This window comes from Hypanus sabinus, unplaced genomic scaffold (assembly GCF_030144855.1).
Source record: "Hypanus sabinus isolate sHypSab1 unplaced genomic scaffold, sHypSab1.hap1 scaffold_754, whole genome shotgun sequence".
NCBI lineage: Eukaryota > Metazoa > Chordata > Chondrichthyes > Myliobatiformes > Dasyatidae > Hypanus > Hypanus sabinus.
The window spans coordinates 152,397-172,026 of record NW_026781605.1 but is presented as its reverse complement, the minus strand read 5'-3'; the positions used below and the strand labels follow the sequence as shown (position 1 = coordinate 172,026).

Here is a 19,630-nt window from a genome sequence, read left to right as displayed (position 1 = left end):
AATCCTTTCCCACATTCTGTGCAGGTGAATGGCCGCTCGCCAGGGTGAGTTGACTGATGTCTCAGTAGGGAAGTTGATTGAGTGAATCCCTTCCCACAGTCCGAGCAGGTGAACGGTTTCTCCTCAGTGTGAACTCGGTGGAGAGCCATTAGGTGAGATGACCGAGTAAATCCTTCCCCAAATATTCAACAGATGACCGGCCTCTGCCCGTTGGAAACTGACTGTTGTGTCCACAGGTGGGATGACCGACTTAATCCCCTCTCACACACAGAACAGGTGAATGGCCTTGCCCAGCGTGAATTTGCTGATGTAGCTTCAATTGAGGTGACCGAGTGAATCTATTCCCTCTGTCTGAGCAGGTGAACGGCCTTTCTCCTGTGGAAAATGACGGGCGTGCCAGTTGGTCAGATGACGTAGTTGATCCCTCCCCACAGTCTGAGCAGGAAGGACGGTCGACTCCACTTTATAAATATCTAGATAGAGATAGCAAAATTGGCGTGTCGTGTTTGAGATTCCTGGAGACAAATTCCTTCTCGTTTTTAACCTGTAAAAAGATTTACAAAATCCATCAATGGGTGTAGGACAACATTTTAGACCAGATCACTTCAGATGCCAAGGTGTGATCTGACACCAGTTTGTTACATTGAGGTTCAACCCAAGTTGGACAGAGAAATCATCTCCTAACTGGACACAGTGCTGGTATCTGGAATGACCATCAGACTGTCTGCTGTCCTTCCTTTGTCTATAAGAATGGGGCATTTCTGCCATCTCCAATTCGTGACGTGGCTCAGTTCGACTCTCTCAATTGGTAATATCCCCATTTCCCACTGAGCTACATGGGTTCCTGGCGCCACAGTAACTGAAACCCTCTCCCGGAATTAGACTTTGTTGACATGCAGCTGGGATTTTCCTTTACCTGCTGTCAATTTAAAGTTCCAACAGTTTTAGAGCTTTCTGAATATTCCCTGCCCGGAGGAATGCTTGGTGCTGGTCTGCACGGCTGATAAAATGAATTATATGAATAATAGTATTATTTCATGTTCTTGTCACAGAATCATAGAAAGGTACAACACAGAAACAGGCCCTTTGTTCCATCTAGTTTGTGTTGTTCAACTTAAGCTGTCTCTTCCCATAGCCCTACCATCCAGGTACCTATACAATCTTTGTATATGTTGAAATTGAGCACGCATGCTCCAGTTAGGTTGTCTGCTCATTCCACACCTGGATGATCGTCTGTTTCAAGATGTATCCCCTGATGTTCACCTTAATGTTTCACCTTTCCTCCTTAATCCATGGCCTCCGGTTGTATTTCCACCCAATCTCAGTGGGAACACACATTTTAGACAAATGAAAAAGCTTCCATTTACCCCATATATAGCCCTCATAATTTTGGTACACCTCCATCAAATCTTCTCTCAATTCTACTACATTCCAGGGAATAAAGTCCTGTCCTGTTCAATCTTTCCTAACAACCCAAGTCTTCTTGACCTGGCAACATCCTTGTGAATTTTCTCCGAACTCTTTCAACCTCTTTTACATCTTTCATGTAGGTTCGTGAACAAAACTACACACAATACTCCAAATTAGGCCTCACCAATGTCTTCTGCAAGTCAAGAAAACATCCGTTTATTTTTTTCAGTACTTTGGTTCATGAAGACCAAAGGGCTGAATTTTTTCCCCCATCACTATCTAACTATGATACCAGCTTCAGTGAATTAAGCACTTATATTCCCAGGTCCCTTTCTTCTACAAAACTCCTCCGTGCCTGACCAGTCACTGTGAGAGACCGCCATTGGTAGGTAAGACCAAAGTGCAACACCTCACACTTGTCTGCATTAAGTACCTTTTTCCATTTCTTAACCCATTTTCCCAGCGGGTCCAGATCACACCGCAAACCATGATAGTCTTCCTCACTGTCCACTACACCACCAGTCTTGGTGTCATCTACAAATCTGCTGATCCAGTGAAACACACCATTATCCAGATTTTTGATATAGATGACAAACAACATCAGATCCAGCACTGATCCCTATGGCTCACCACTAGTCCCTGGCCTCTGGTCAGAGAGGCAACCATCTGCTACCACTGGCTTCTCCCAAAGCCGGTGTCTCATCCAATTTATATCCCGTCTTGAATGCTGAGTGACCGAACCTTCTTGACCAACCTCCCATATGAGACTTTGTCGAGTGCCTTCCTAACGTCCATGTAGACAACATCCACTGCCTTGCCTTCATCTACTTTCCTGAAACCTTCCTCGAGAGACTCTATAAGATTGGTTAGACATGTCCTACCTTGCACAAAGCCATGCTGTCTATCTTTAATCAGTCCACATCTATCCAAATACTTTTATCGGTTCCTGCAGATACTTCCCTATAACTTTCCCATAACTTTCCCACTACTGATGTCAAGCTCACCAATGAACAATTTCATATATTATTTTTAGAGTCTTTCTTGAACAGCTGGACAACATTGGCTGTCCTCCAATCATCCAGTAACTCACCTGTCACTACGGATGAGTTAAATATCTGTGCTTAGGCCCCGATAATTTCTGCACTTGTCTTCCGCAGGGACCCAGGGAACAACTTGTCAGGCTCTGGGGATTGATCCACACTAATTTGCATCAAGACAGCAAATGCCTCCACCTCTGTAATCTGTACAGGGTCCATGAAGTTGATGCAGCTTTGCCTCAATTCTATAGAATCTGTGTCCATCTCCTGAGTAAATACGGATGCAGAAAAAAACTCTCCCACATCTATGTTGTCTCCTCATATGGATTACCATTCTGATCTTCCAGAGGAATAATTTTTCCCTTGCAATCTTTTTGCTCATAACATATCTGCAGAATCCATGAGGATTCTCCTTCACCTTGTCTGCTTAGGCAACTTCATGACTTCTTTTATTTCTTTCATAAGACTTCACTTCAATTTCATGTAGTTCATATGTGCCCCATTTATTCCAATCTGCCTGTACATGGTCTGAACGTCCTTTTTATTGATCAGAGAGAGGAAAGCCAAAGGGGTGCTAGAGTTGCATGCTGGGAAGTGGGGTAGGTGGGGGTAAACTAAAGGTGCAGGGGGAATGGGAGTCTGAATAACAGAACAGAGAGTGGACAGGTTGTGGAGACAGTTGTTGTTCAGTCCTCAGACAAAGTCAGGAATGAAAACGTTGAGCATGGTTCAGTGAATATGCTGAGCCCTGAATATTTCAATACAAGGAGCAGCGTAGGAAAGGCGGATGTGTTCAGGGCATGGATCAACACATGGAATAATGACATTACGATCTGGCAACTGTGGACTGGGACAGGCTGCTTTATGGCAAAGTTGTGCTTGGTAAATGGCAGGCCTTCAAAGTGAAATCTTGAAAGAACAAAGCGGGTTTGCGCTTGTCAGAATAAAAGGTAAAATAGAAACTGTAGGGAAACTTGGATTTCAAGAGATATTGAGACCCTGGTGAAGCACAAAGTGAATGGAGTTGCATAACAGGGATAGGCAGGCAGTTTCTTATGGAGCATAAGAAATGCAAGAGAACACATAAGAAGTAAATCAGGATGTCTGAAAGAGGATGTCTAAAATGTGTGGGAGTCCCACACATTGATTGGGACTTCCATACTGTTAAAGGTCTAGATGGGTTAGAGTTTGTGAAGAGTGTTCAGCAAAGTTTTCTAAATCAATATATAGATATACCAACTAGGGAGGATGTAATATTAGATCTCCTATTAGGAAATGAGCTAGGGCAGGTGACGGAAGTGTGCGTAGGGGAACACTTTGTTTCCATTGTTCATAACGTCATTAGTTTCAACTTGATCATGGATAAAGATAGATCTGGTCCTCGGGATGAAACTGGAAAAAAAAAGCCAAATTTGAAGAATTGAGAAAGGATCTAAAATGCGTAGATTGGGACAAGTTGTTCTCTGGCACGGATGTGATTGCTAAGTGGGAGGCATTCAAAGAAGAAAGTTTGAGAGTGCAGATTTTTTTTTGTTCTTGGTAGGGGTAAAGGCAAAACGAATAACTATAAGGAACCTTGGTTCTCGAGGGATATTGGAACTCTGATAAAGAAGAAGAGATATATGTCTTACATGTATAGGCAACAGGCAGGAAATAAGATGCTTGAGGAGTACAAAAAGAATAAGAAAATACTGAAGAAAGAAATCAGTATGGTTAAAAGAAGACATGAGGTTGCTTTGGCAGTCAGGGTGAAGGATAATCCTAAGAGCTTCTCCAGGTATGTTAAGTGCAAAGGGATAGTAAGGGATAAAATTGGTCTCCTGAAGATCAGAGTCGTCGGCTATGTATGGAACCAAAAGAAATGGGAGAGATATTAAATGTTTTTTTTTTGCATCTGTATTTATTAAGAAAACTGGAATGGAGTCTATGGAAACAAGGCAAACAAGTAGGGCGGTCATGGAACATACAGATTGAAGAGGATGAGGTGCTTGCTTTCTTGAGGCAAATCAGGGTAGATAAATCCCCTGGACCTGACAGAGTATTCTCTCGGATTTTGAAGGATTCTGGTTTTGAAATTTCAGGGGACCTGGGTGAAATATTTATAATGTCGATATCCACGGGTCAGGTGCCGGATGATAGCTCTTGTAGTTCCGTTGTTTAAAAGTGGGTCAAAAAGTAAGTTGGGATATTATAGGTCGGTAAGCTGGACATCAGTAGTAGGTAGATTATTGGAAGGAGTACTAGAAGAGAGGGTCTACAAGTATTTGGATAGACAGGGACTTATTAGAAAAAAGTTAGCATGGCTTTGTGCGTGGTAGGTCAAGTTTAAACAATCTATTAGCGTTTTTCGAGGAGGTTTACCAGGAAAGTGGATGAGGGAAGTGGATGTTATAGACACGGACTTCAGTAAGGCTTTTGGCAAGGTCCCGCATGGGAGGTTAATTAGAAAGATTCAGTCGCTAGGTATACATGGAGAGGTAATAAATTGGACTAGACATTGGCTCAATGGAAGAAGCCAGAGAGTGGTAGTGGAGGATTGATGCGCTGAATGGAGGCCTGTGACTAGTGGTGTGCCACAGGAATCAGTGCTGGGTCCATTGTTCTTTGCCACCTATATCAATGATCTGGATGCTAATGTGGCAAATTGGATAAGTAAATTTGCTGATGATCCAAAGGCTGGAGGTGTAGTGGACAGTGAGGAAGGTTTTCAAAGATTGCAGAGGGTTGCAGGAATGGGCTGCAAAAATGGCAGATGGAAATTAATGCGGACAAGTGTGAGGTATTGCACTTCGGAAGGTCAAACCAAGATAGAACATACAAGGAAAATGGTAGGACACTGAAGAGTGCAGCAGAACAGAGGGATCTGGAAGTATAGATTCATAATTCCCTAAAAATTGCGTCACAAGTAGATAGGGTTGTAAATAGAGTTTCTGGTACATTGGCCTTTATGAATCAAGGTATTGAGTATAAGAGTTGGAATGTAATGGTGAGGTTGTATACGACATTGGTGAGACCGAATTTGGAGCATTGTGTGCAGTTTTGGTCACCTAATTACAGGAAAGATATTAATAAGGTTGAAAGAGTGCAGAAAACTTTTACAAGGATGTTGCCGGGACTTGAGAAACTGAGATACAGAGAAAGTTTGAATAGGTTAGGACTTTATTCCCTCGAGCGTAGGAGAATGAGGGGTGATTTGATAGAGGAGTATAAAATTATGATGGGTATAGATAGAGTGAATGCAAACAGGCTTTTTCCACTGAGGCCAGGGGAGAATAAAAAAACAGAGCTCATGGTTAAAGGGTGAACGGGGAAAAGTTTAAATGAAACATGGCGGGGGTGGGTGCTTCTTCACAGAGAGATTGTTGGGAGTGTGGAATGAGCTGCCAGATGAAGTGGTGAATGCAGGTTCACTTCTAACATTTAAGAAAATCTTGGACAGGTACATGGATGAGAAGGGTATGGAGGGATATGGTCCAGTTGCAGGTCAGTGGGACTAGGCAGAAAAATGATTCGGCACAGCCAAGAAAGGCCAAAAGGCCTGTTTCTGTGTTGTAGTGTTCTCTGTTTCTACGGATCTAGCCATGCAGGAGTATCTTAAAAAGACCCTATCGTTTCCACCTCCATCAACGCCATTGACAGCCCATTCCACGCACACCATTGCGTAAAAGAAACTACCCCTGACATCTCCTCTGTACCTACTTACAAGCTCCTTAAAACTATGCCCTCTCGTGCTAGTCATTTCAGCCCTGCGAAAAAGCCGCTAACTATCCACTCGATCAATGCTTCTCATTATCTTGTATACCTCTATTAGGTCACCTCTCCTCCTCGGTCGCTCCAAAGAGAAAAGGCTGAGTTCACTCAAACAAGTCTCATAAGGCCTGCTCTCCAATCCAGGCAACATCCTTGTAAATCTCCTCTGCATCATTTCTATGGTTTCCACATCCTTCTTGTAGTGAGGCGACCAGAATTGAAAACAGTACTCCGTGGGGTCTGACCAGGGTCCTATATAGCTGCAACATTAACACTCGGCTCTTAAACTGAATCCCTTGACTGATGAAAGCTAATGTGTTGTTTGTCTTCTCAACACAGAGTCAACCTGCGTAACTGCTCTGAGTGCCTGAGGGACTCGGACCCCAGGATCCTGCTGATCCTCATATACAAAGACCATTACCGAGGATCTGGAACCCAGAAAGATCCCAGTTACAAACGGCACTTGGCATTTCAGTATTGTTGATGTATGGGATGAGGTGGAGAGCGCAGGGTGTGACGAGAGGGCGGGAGAGAGGGAGGAAGGGAGAGAGGAACAGGGGTGTGTTGAGAGAGAGTGAGAGAGAGCGAAGACGGGGAACGCTTTGGATGAGCGGTGCATTTAGAGGGTGAGAGAGAGGGGAAGACATTGTGGGATACGGATGCCATCAGGGAGATTGTTTGGGAGAGCAAGAGATTGTGTGGGACATTGGGAGAGAGATAGCGAGGGAGAGGGTTAGAAATGGGGGTTACCGAGAGGCAGAGGTTAGTGAGTGAGAGAGAAGAGTTTGAGTGAGCTGAGAGTATGCATGAGAGAGGAGGGGATGGAGACGGGAAGACAGAGGGTGCCTGAGATTGGGAGTGGGATGACAGGTGATAGGGGTAGGGACAGGGATTGTGGGATGGGAGAGAGAATGGAAGAGTAAGAGAAACAGATAGATAGAGGAGAGAGTGTGAGAGAAATTAAAAGAGGCATGAGATAGTGAAGAGATGAAGAGAGAAGAGAGTGGAGTACGATTTGTGATTAGAGGAGTAGAGACAGTGGTGAGATTAGAAAGCGAAGAAAGGGGTGACAGAGAGTGGGAGCTGGTCGAATAGGGGTGTAACAGAGGGATAGAGAAGCGGGAGAGGGAGAAAGGCGATGAGCAGCCAAGGATGATTGAGAGGGGTGATGATAAGGAAGGGGTGAGGGAGAGGCAAGACGGTGCGGACGAGAGGGAGAAAGAAGTAAGGGCTGGGGTAGAGGGCTGCATAATGAAGAGGGACTGGGAGGAGGGTGTGGTGAGGGAGATGTGGTAAGTAGCTAGGGATGAGAGAGAAAGGCGAGGAGATAGTGTGTCTGATTAGAATTATTAGACTAAATATTTATTCAGTCCCTAGTTGCAGGGTCGTTAATCACGTATGTTCACAAGTCTCCGAACCAATCCACCGAGCGATTTCATTTCCACGCCGGGAGTTTGACCGCGTACGGTTCGGGTCTCCATTTCGGACATCGGGGAGTTTGATCGCATACGGTTCAGGTCTCCATTTCGGACAGAAGGGAGTTTGACGGCGTACCGTTCGGGTCTCCATTTCGGACAGCAGGGAGTCTGACCGCGTACCGTTCGGGTCTCCATTTCTGACAGCGGGGAGTTTGACCACGTACGGTTCCGGTCTCCATTTCTGACAGCGGGGAGTCTGACCGCGTACGGTTCCGGTCTCCATTTCTGACAGCGGGGAGTTTGACCACGTACGGTTCGGGTCTCCATTTCTGACAGCGGGGAATTTGACCACGTACGGTTCCGGTCTCCATTTCTGACAGCGGGGAGTTTGACCACGTACGGTTCCGGTCTCCATTTCTGACAGCGGGGAGTTTGACCACGTGCGGTTCCGGTCTCCATTTCCGACAGTGGGGAGTTTAACCACATAAGGGGACCTACTGTAAGTCGCAGCACGATGTCAATCGCAGCTAATGCCGGGGTGTTTCCTGTTCAGATGACGTGAGGAAGGGGTTGATCTCGGGTTTTTGTAAATCGAGGGCTGGTTGCAGTGGGAACGGGTCGGGACCGAGCCGGACAGCGGGAGGCTCCGGGCTCTCCAGTCTTGCATCCCTGGTTTTAGTTTTGCACTGAGTCAGGATTGCGGGATTAGTTTGCTCTGGTTCCCCAAGCTGGGAGGGCGGACGTTGGTGAAGGGGTCTGTCTATGTATCGGTGTGGGGTGAATGGTCAGAAGGCTGTGAGGCCACTGGTGGGACTGAGGGTGGTTGGGGTACTGTGAGTAATCGGAAGTAACATGACCTGGGTGGATGGGCAAGGGGTAAATTACGTTGTCAACCCGAGGGTGGATCTGGTCCAATGAATCAGGCAGCTCAGCTCGCATATCCTTTCAGGAGGCCACAATTCTCTCATCATCTTAATCACTGACTAATCTTCCTATTACAATTGAGCCCCAGGGTCTGCAAACAGAGTGTGAGAGGCTGTTTCTCGAACTCGAGTCCCGAGCTTAGTGTCATTTCCTGGTGTTATGCCCATTGCTACTCGTCATCTATGTCAATAACTTAGCTGAGAAAGTATAGGGTATGGGTAGAGAGTTTGCAGCAAGTTCAAACAATTACTCTTTTTGAAAGGCAGTCAGTATAAACACTCCCCTCTCTTTCCCTCTCCCCACTCAGAACCGAAAAAAAGCTACTTCAGGAGATGCAAGATCTTGATCTGAGTAAACACTGTGAGTGAGAGGGAAGGTTTTAAACGGCTGTGCTGTTCGCAGCTTATTACCAGACCTGAAGTGATTGGAACTGGGTCTGACTGAGGCATAACTGTTACTTCTGGGCACATTCAGTCTCACTTCAACTAGTTCCTACCTTCCTTTGTACAGGTATGAAATGTCTATAGTGTTTGAGTAAGTGAGACTCACCAAACGTCCTCCTGACTGAATCCTGGAATCTCCGATTCAGATGAGTCCTCTCCAGTTGATGCTCTCAATCCTCGGGCTGGTTCACTTGTTACTGTTCCCTCGTCTTCATCTGTGGTTTGCTTCCAGTTGGGGTTTTCCTTCCATGAAACCTCTCACCTCAGGTCTGACTTTAACATGAAAGATAATGAAGCACATTAGCAATAAAAAGGAGAACCAAACATTTCTACTAAATGTTACTAAGAACAAAACTGACTAATATTTAAACTTTGAAGGCAGATATAATGATCTCCGTGAACAATCTATTGTCCCTCACACGTCACAAAGTGATATGGGATAAGAAGGAGCCATCATTCAGTCATGTTACGACATAAGACACAGGAACAAAATTCGATCCATCTGGTCTGCCCCACCGCTCAAACATGGCTGAGATTTATTTTAACACCATATTCCTGCCTTCCTTCTGTAATCCTGAAGTGACTTAGCAATCATGAATATATTAATCTATGTTATAAATACACGCAAAGGCAGCCTCACCCTACCTCTGCGGCAACAAATTCTACATTTCAGACATCTTTTGGACATATGTTTTCTCATCTCAGTTTTAAAGGGAAGGATTTTTATTCTGAGGTTGTGCTGTAAGATTACAGACACTCCGACTAATGGAAACATCCTCTCCATGTCCACTGTATCCAGGCTTTTCAGCATTCGGTAGGTTTGCTTAACTACCCTCACCCTGGCCACCAGCATCGACCCTCTGAGTACAGAGTACAGGTCCAGAAACATCAAGTGCTCCTCATACTTAAAGCTGATCATTCCTGAGATTATTCTTGTAAACCTTCTTAGCAATAACTGCACTGAACACATTTCCTGAAATAACAGACAAATTGGTACCAGGATAATTGACGGGGGAAAGTTGTGTTTTCTTTACTGTTCTCCTATCACAGAACGAGCCATTTCCATTCCCAGGTTAAATCAGGTCCATTTCGGAAAATATAAACCAGTCCAGAATGAATGTAATAAAAAGAAGCTGGAATTACCTGAAACGCTCAGCAGGTAAGGAACAACTGTGGGAAGAGGAACAAACTTTACCATTCAGGTAATAACGTTTCATCAGAATGACTTCAAACATTTACAGTTTTTAGTGAAGATCTCCAGCAACGCGAAATTCTGCCTGATTTCCACCGAGGACAGACAGGTGACAGTGAGGGGGGGGGATTTCCAAACACAGTTTGAACACCAAAACTCACGAGTCTATTTCTATTGTTGTAAACACGGATCAGCACATTCACTCATAGCCTCTCCCTGTGAGGATGGACTGGAAACCCATCATTTCCTCAGCAGCAGTCTTTGCTTCCAAAGGAACTCCAGAAAAAAAAATCTGATCCCAGACCAGGAATACTCTCTCAACACCTCATAAGTCCAAGCAGCTCGATCCCCGGGTCCTTTTTTACCAAGATCAAAAACTGTGATATCCAGTTCCCAACCTCACAGGATCAAACAGCTGAACCTGTCATTTAACAACCCTGAGAGTCTCACACATCGAACCCCCCTCCCATCTGACAATCCAGGATTTCCCCACAACCAATGTCCAGCTGCTCGAAATTTCTGCTTTATTGCAGAAGAACGACTATCCAGTCCCATTTGTAGAAGCACAATCCAATGTCAAAACTAAATCATCAACAGTTCCATATGCCTGGAATGCCGATCGCAGGATTATAGCCCAAGCACCAACTCTCCCAGTACTCTTTGCTGCCAGTAAAATGCCGCAGTGTGTCAGCCAGTCACAGTTCAAATACCAGCACCTCCATACCAATGCACAACAGGACTGGTACCTGATGGCCCTCCGGCATTCCAGCTAACAATAACCGACTCTGGAATTGACTCATTGAGGCCAAAGGTGCAAAAGAACACTTCAAAAGGAAGACAAGGGTTGGAGGAAAGATTGCTAAAGTATTACATTGAGGTGTGGGATACGGGGTGGACAGAAGTTGACCCAGATGTTTGATGCATATCACTGATGCGGGCAGAGTGTAGGTTAGGAGACTGGACAGAGGTTGAACAAGATGGGCAGGGATGAGCAGATGGAACCAGGTGGGTGAAGGAATCAAGGGCGATCACTGATGGTCCTCCAGCCATACACAGATACTGAATTAATAGTATATACTACTGCATAAAATATTCTAAAATGACAAAGTTAGAGCAAACAATAAGAACTTTGTCAGATATACTTTGACGCTGAACATTTTTTATATCAACACACCATAGAAAATTCCCCATCCAGATACATCACGACTTTGCATGGTAACTCATCTGCCCGTGACTGTGAGGAACTGCAGAGACTTTTAGATACAGATCAGCATATCACAGAAACCATTCTCCCCCCCCCCCCCTCCCTAGAGTTCCCAGTCCCTCGGTAAAGCAGGCAGTGAAATCAAAGAACCCCACAACCTGGGACGTTCTCTTTTGTCAGCCACCCCAGTCCGGGAGAAGGCACAACAGCCATAAAGCACAAGGACAAACGCGAGGAGCCTGCGGCACACAGCCTCACGTGACCTGTTGGCGGGAGTACCATTTCAATTCTGCGGAAATAGACAGCCTGGACTCTTGGTTTGGATCATTCAATGCAGATTAAGTGGAATCGACACATTTTTGACGAGCCCATATAACTGGGTACTAAATGAGTAATTGACCCTCAGTTTGGGGCTCACGGCCAACATCAGATCTCCCCGCTCGGGATCGGTCTCAATACTCACCGATGGGAAAGTGATATATTCGGCCCGCAGAGAGTGATCCCGACCCCGGTTCCTCCCAATGGCTACACATTTTAATTCCATGTCCCATTCCCATTCTGATATGTCTGTCTATGGCCTCCTCTGCTGTACAGATGAATCCACACTCAGGTTGGAGGAACAACACCTTATATACCTGCTGGGTAGCCTCCAACCTGATGGCATGAACTTTGATTTCTCTAACTTCCGTTAATGCCCCTCCTCCCCTTCTTACCACATCACTGACATACTTAGTTGTTTGTTCTTTTTTTCTCTCTCTCTGCCCATCGCCCTGCCTGTTCCCCATCTCCTTCTGGTCCTCCCCCTCCCCCTTTATTTCTCCTGAGCCCTCCCGTCCCATGATCCTTTCCCTTCTCCAGCTCTGTATCACTTTCGCCAATCACCTTTCCAGCTCTTGGCTTCATCCCATCCCCTCTGGCCTTCTGTCATTTCGCATTCCTGCCTCCCCTCACTACTTTCAAATCTATTAGTATCCTTCCTTTCAATTAGTCTTGATGAAGGCTCTCTGCCCGAAACGTCGACAGTGCTTCTCCTTATAGATGTTACCTGGCCTGCTATGTTCCACCAGCATTTTGTGTGTATTGTTTGAATTTCCATCATCTGCAGATTACCTCGTGTTTGCTCTTGGGAATGTTGAATTTGGTTCCTCAATCAAATAGTTGACTCAATTTGGGGACAACTGGGCTCCAAGCACCGGTCTCTACAACACCCAATGGGACATCCCTCAGTGAACAAATCTGTAATTGTCCCTCACACGTAATAAAACCTGATCTGGAAAGAGTCATCATCCAGTCATGGAAAGACACAAGACCGAGGAACAGAATTAGGAAATTCGGTCCATCGAGTCTGCTCCACCACTCAAACATGACTGATATTTATTTCAACACTATATTCCCACCTTTTCCATTTCGTAAAGTTTAAGCTAAGATTGTAATGGCTGCCTTTACCATTCCTTGTGCTGCATTCAACAAATTCTCTGGTATTTCCTGTTAACAACAAAAGATTTCAGAAATAGCTCAGTAAGACAAAATACTTCACAATGAAAGATTGTTGATGAATAATCATAGGTGAGATACAGACTGGACAGAGGTTGAACAAGATGATTGATATATATTAGTGAGTTGATGGGATACAGGTCGGGCAGAGGTTGAACAAGATGGTTGATATTTCTCATTGATATGGTGGGATACAGGCTGGAGAGAGATAGAACAAGATGGTTGATATATATCATTGAGGTGGTGGAATACAGGCTGGACAGAGATTGAACAAGATGGTTAATATTTCTCATTGAGGTGGTGGGACAGAGGCTGGACAGAGGTTGACCCAGATTGGCAGGGGATAAGCAAATGGAGTCAGATGGGAGAATGGGATGAAGGGCGATCTCTGATGTTCCTCCCGCAATACACAGACCCTGACATAATGGTACGCACTAGTAGATAACAGATTCTAATATAATAAAACCAGAACAAACAATAACAACTTTGGTATATGCCCTTTTCTACTCTACACACTTTATCAATGCACCGCAGAAAGTATCCCATCCTGATAATTCACATCTTCATACGGCTACTGCTCTTCCTTTAACTGAATAAAATAGCGGAGAACTGTGGACACAGCACATCATAGAAACCAACCTCCCCTCCATGGACTCTGTCTACACTTCCCACTGCCTCTGTAAAGCAAACACCATAATCAAAGATCCGTATAACCCATTCTCATTTCTAATGCCCCATAGGGGCGAAGATAAAATAAAACAGAAACATGCCACCGGGCTCAAGGACGGTGTCCATTCTGCTGTTAGAAGCGAACAGCGTGATGAGTGGACTCCTGACCTCACAGTCTAAATCGATGTGACCTTGCACCACATATCTAACTGCACTGCACTACACTCCACAAATGGGAGTGTACACATTTCAGAGAAACTCAGACAAATGAGAAAAAAACTTAATTCTCGCATTAATAGGGCCAGATATCGGGAAACGCTGTCAGCGTTTTGACAAGTCGTAGTCATGGAAAGAAGATGGAAATAAACTTCCCAGCCCCCCGGGAGGACATGAGCGATCTGGATCTCACTGTCCTGTCTGAACGGGGGAAAGAAGAATTTCTCATACACGTGGAGCAGTGTCCCGAGAGTGCGATTACTCTGTTTAACCCGCGAGTCTGCAAGAACACAACAGGCCGAACGGCCGCTTCTAGTATGCTGGAAATTTGTAAAACAATTATCGACCCCAGGAGTCGATCCAGGTGAAGTTTGGATCCGATACCGGGTCGGGTGATGGAGGTAAAGTTCCCCAGGTACATCTTAATGGATGGGTTCAGTCTCGGCATCACCACCTCATCCCTCTCCTGGGACCAGAACACCAGGGGCTGAGCGGCGGCTCATCTCAGGCGGCCCGGTGTGAAGGTCCCCTAACCCGGACCGACCACGGCAGGTTGTGTCCAGGAAACGGGACGAGGCCGCCAGTTCGTGGAAGTTGACGGGACTCTCTGCCCAACATGAGGTTCCCCTCCCCCGGGATCGGCTTCAGCACTCACCGATGGGAAATTGTCGGTCGCGTTCACCCCTAGTGACCGGCCTCAATACTGACCGATGAGAACGTGATCAATTTGTCCCGGAGACAGCGATCGGACCACCCGCACCCAGCAGACGATCCGCTTCAACAGAGAACTGACGAAAACCCCGCCCATCCGGAGTCTGTGAGAGCGGGGGCGGGGCCTCGGAAGCGAAAACCTGAGATGCTGCAGATCTGCGTTCGAGAACCTGGATCACGTGACGGATGGAGGGTCTCCCACCTGAACCGGTGATCCAGCTCCTCGCCTCTCACACGCTGTCCAACCTACCTGCCGCAGGTTACACCAACTACATTTTTGATTTTTCCTGCTGTATCTTCCCATCCCCATCTCTCCACCACCCAGTTCTCAGTGTTACGGGTTGGATTCATATCCCGGTCCAATCCACAAATCCCAGCCGATTTGTGCAGGTTTCATAGAAGTCGCTTCTATGTTTATAAACACTAACTCCTACTCACATTCCTCCGGAGCCTCACTGAACAGGAACACGGAAACACTAATTGAGAAACAGCAGCACCAAAACCGCCTGCAAGATGGCGGCTGCTCTCCCATCTCAGCCACGTATTTCTATCCAATCCTTACTTCCTCGATCCCGTTCGGTCTCCACGCATCTGCCGGCCTCTGTCACTATTTCCACCTTCCCACCTCCCCCTCACCTGGATCCACCTCTCACTCCCCAGTTCCAGCCCCGTCACCACCCCTCATCTCTTTTCTCTGACTATTTCCCGTCCACTCTCAGTCCAGAGGGATGGTCTCGGCCCGAAATGTTGACAGTCCATTTCCCTCCACAGATGCTGCTCAACCCACTGAGTTCCTCCGGCAGTGTGTTCTTTGGTCTGTATAACCCGTGTTAGTATGAGGAGCGGGATTTTACACCAAATACTCTGTAGGTGCTGGGGTCAAAGAAACACGCACAACACGCTGAAGGAACTCAGCAGGTTGGGCAGCATCCGTGGAAACGAGCAGTCAACGTTTCAGGCCGAGACCCTTCGGCAGGACTGAGAGGGAGGGGGCAGGGGCCCTATAAAGAAGGTGGGGGTAGGGTGGGAAGGAGAAGGCTGGTAGGTGCCAGGTGAAAAAATAGGAAAGGGAAAGATCAGTTGGTAGGGATGGGGAAGCAGAGAGGTGATAGGGAGGAAAGGTAATGAAGGTAAAGCACTATTTGTTGTAGAAGAAGGCAGAACGATGAGAGAGGTGATAGGCAGCTAGAGGAGGAGGCAGAGTGAAACTGGGATGGAGCCACATGCAAAAATGTTATTCCCTATTCCCAGCTCCTCAGTTTCCGCTGCCTCTGCTCCCAGGATGAGGCTTTCCATTCCAGGACATCTCAAATGTCCTCTTTATTTAAGAATCGTGGCTTCCCTTCTGCCGTCATCAATGATGCTCTCACCCGCATCTCCTCCATTTCCCGCACTTCGGTCCCCACCCCATCCTCCCTTCACCACAACAGGGACCGAGTTCCCCTTTCCTGACCTACCACCCCACCAGCCTCCGGATCCGGTATATTATCCTCCTCAACTTTCGCCACTTTCAACAGGACCCCACCACTAAGCACATCTATCCCTCCCGACCCCTCTCTGCTTTTCGCAGGGATAGTTCCCTCCGCGACTACCTGGTCCATACGTCCCTCCCCACAGATCTCCCACCTAGTACTCATCCTTGCAAGCGTAAGTGCTACACTTGTCCATAGACCTCCTCTCTTACCACCATCATGGCCCCGAACAGTCCTTCCAGGTGAGGCAAAAATTCACTGGTGAGTCTGTTGGAGTCATCTATTGCACCCGGTGCTCCCGGTGCAGCCTCCTCCACATCGGCGAGAACCGACGCAGATTGGGGACCGCTTCTTCGAGACAGGATTTCCCAGTTCACACACACTTCAACTCTGCTACACATTCCCATTCGGACATGTCGATACATGGCCTCTTAACCGCCATGATGAGGTCAAACTCAGGCTGGAGGAGCAACACCTCATATACCGACTGGTATGTTCAGCCCCTTGGTATGAACATTGAATCCAAAGCAACACACACAAAATGCTGGAGGATCTCAGCACAACAGGCAGTGTATATGGAAAAGAGTAAACAGTCGACATTTTGAACCACCAGCCTTTTTCATTCCTGAGGAGGAGGGGAAGTGATCTGAATGAAAAGGTCGGGATGGAGAAAGAGTGGAGGTGGAAGGTGATTGGTGAAGTCAAGTGATGGGAAGAATAAGGGCTGGAGAATAAAGAATCTGAGAGTGGTCAACAGCAGAAAGGGAAGGAGGGGACCCAGGGGGAATTAATAGGCCGGTCAGCAGAAATGGAAGTTCAGAGTGGGGAATAGAGAAATGGGTGGGGGTCAATTTGCTTACTGGAAGGAGAATTCAATATTCATACAATCAGGTTGGAGGGTACCCAGATGGAATATAAAGTGTTGTTCCTCCACCCTGAGGCCGGTTTCATCTTGACACAATAGTCGGAATGGGAATCAGAATTAACAAGTTTGGCCACTGCAAAGTACCCCTTGTGGCAGATGATACAGAGATGCTCGACAAAACGACCTCCCAATTTATAGCGGGTCTCACCAGTGTGAAGGAGGCCGCATCGGGAGCACGGGACACAGTAGATGACCCCAGCCGATTTGCAGGTGAAGTGTTGCCTCACCTGGAAGGACTGTTTTGTGTCTGAATGGAGGTGATGGAGGGGGTGTACGGGTAGGTGTAGCACTTAGGCCGTACGCAAGGATAAAAATCTGGAGGAAGATTTGTGAGGAGGGATGAATGGACAAGGGGATTGTAGAGGGAGTGATCCCTGTTGATCCCTGTTTTTGACATCCTAAAGAGATTTGCATAAATGCAATCCCTACATTCATTAGTTCTCTCTTTATTACAACATAAACATCATATATTCCATACAGTGAATGACCAGAGAGCGATAAAAATGTTCAACACTCTGCAGCTCTGCTGGGCTGTTACCCTGGTGATGGAAGAAGTGGCTGAGCAGAACTAAGTAAAAATAGGAAATAAGGAACAACCTCGCATACTTTGAGTTTCATTGTGACAAAGATGAATACTGAGCTCTCAGCCATTTTGTAATATGGAAGCTGAAATTCTAATGGCAGTTTTAACCCTGTCTTGAGGTGCCTCCAGTAAATCTGTTGGTAGTTTCATCACTACAGAACTTCCAGCAGTGCCGAATCTGTTCCAAAATCAAAACACATTGTTGGATGCGGCCTGTCTGTTTCAAATGTCAGCTATAGGATATTTACAAAGGACATCACACAATACATTGTGGTGATTATCGTTAAGTGTTGTTCTTAGTTCAATTAAGTGGTTAAAAATTCCATTAAATTCTTGTGTCTGCGAATAACTAAAGCACCAACCTCCCCACCAAGAAAAATACATCTGGGACCCCCACCGAACACTTAAGCGTGCAGCAATGCAACAATGAATATACATATTTGCATTACCATGTAAATACAGCCCTGTTCAACTGGGTGTTGGACTACTGAAACAACAGGCTTCAGAAAGTCAGGATGCAGAACGGTCCTCACTCCCAGTTATCCTCAACACGGGCTGTCTGCTGAGCCCATTGCTGTACACTCTGTTCACACATGACCGCACGGCTAAACGCCCGGGGAATCACAATGTCAAGTTCGCCAGCGTCACGACAGTTGTGGGGTCCATCACATAACAATGAGATGACATAGAGAGAGAAGGGCTCAAGGCCGGGTACACCTCAACCCACAAACTCACCCCACCACACCCTCATTACCACCAGTTTAACATTTCCTGACACTCACCATATGTACAGCTACTCCTGTGACTAACGTCAGTTTATGGACATATCACCAATGTTTTAAGCTATGACATGATTTTATATAATGCTGATATTTATTTCTTTGTGATATTTGTTCCTGCATGAGATCCAGAGCAACAATGATTTATGTTCCCCTTTATTTGTCGATTTGTGGAGTTTGTTGCAACAGATGGTGATTGAGGCTGTTACTGGGTATATTCACGGCAGTGGTTCATATATTATTGATCGCTAAGTATTGATCATTTTAGTTAGCCAGAGCTACTAGACGATTAATTGAATGTAGCACGTTAAAGGCGGACTTCACAATTTTTAGTTTCTTCATTTCAAAATGACTGCAGTGTTAAACTTTGTCATAACTAAACTCACAGCATACGATGTTGAGTTTGTTAATTCCCTTTTCGGTTATTTTTGGTGAGCCACTTCCTCCGTTTCCAGGGTAACGGCCCACCAGAGCTGCAAGAAGAGTTCCACATTTTTATCGCTCTGTGGTCACCGCCGCTCAGGGCAGGGTGAGTGGCCTTGGGAGTAAATGCAACAGAGTGCTAGTGGTAGGAAAGGATGCTGTGATTTCCTAGGGTTACCAGCCCTCTATTTTCCTAAGCTTCACATTGCTATCCAGAAGTCTCTTAAAAGATCGTACTGTATCCGCCTCCACCACCGCCGCCGGCAGCCCATTCCTCGCACTCACCACTGTCTGCGTAATAGAAACTGAGCCCTGACATCGCCTCTGTACCTACTTACAAGCATTTTAAAACTGTGCCCTGAGAAAAAGCCTCCGACAATCCACAGGATCAATGTCTCTCATCATCTAATACACCTCTCTCAGGTCACCTGTCATCCACCATTTCAAGAAGAAAGGACCAAGTTCACCCAACCTATTCCCATAAGAGTTGCTCCCAATCCAGAAAAATCCTTGTAAATCTCTTTTGCACCCTTTCTATGTTTTCCACATCTTTCCTGTAGTGAGGCGACCAGAGGTGAGCACAGTACAGGAGGATCCTGTAGAGCTGTAACATTACCTCTTGGGTCTTGAACTCAATCCCACGACTGATGAAGGTCAACACACCACATGTCTTCTGAACCACAGAGTCAACCTGCGCAGCAGCTTTGAGAATGCTTGAGTGTTCGGTGGGGGTCGCCGATGCTTTTTTTGCTGTTGGGGGTGTGGAGTTGCTGTTTTGCTGCTGCTCATGTATGGGAGGGGGAGCTTGGGGGCGACTTTGGGGTGCTAACATTAAACTGTCATTCATTCCTTAGGGCACTCCTCTGTTTTGATGGATGTTCATGGGAAGAAAACAGTTTCAGGATAAATATCGTACACATTTCCCTGACATTAACTGTACCGGTTGAAATCCGTTGAAATGTAGGAAGGTGTAGCTTTCG

The 19,630-nt window shown here is 46.2% G+C and overlaps 1 long non-coding RNA gene across 1 annotated transcript; it reads right to left on the bottom strand.

Annotated features, from left to right (window-relative positions):
- Positions 1 to 139: 139 nt before the first annotated feature.
- On the bottom strand, positions 140 to 14,478 carry LOC132390053 (uncharacterized). The gene is made up of 3 exons (XR_009510761.1): positions 14,413 to 14,478; positions 9,089 to 9,255; positions 140 to 544 (listed from the first exon to the last, which is right to left on the bottom strand). It is a non-coding gene; the product is annotated as an uncharacterized LOC132390053 (long non-coding RNA).
- Between the last annotated feature and the right edge of the window lie 5,152 nt (positions 14,479 to 19,630).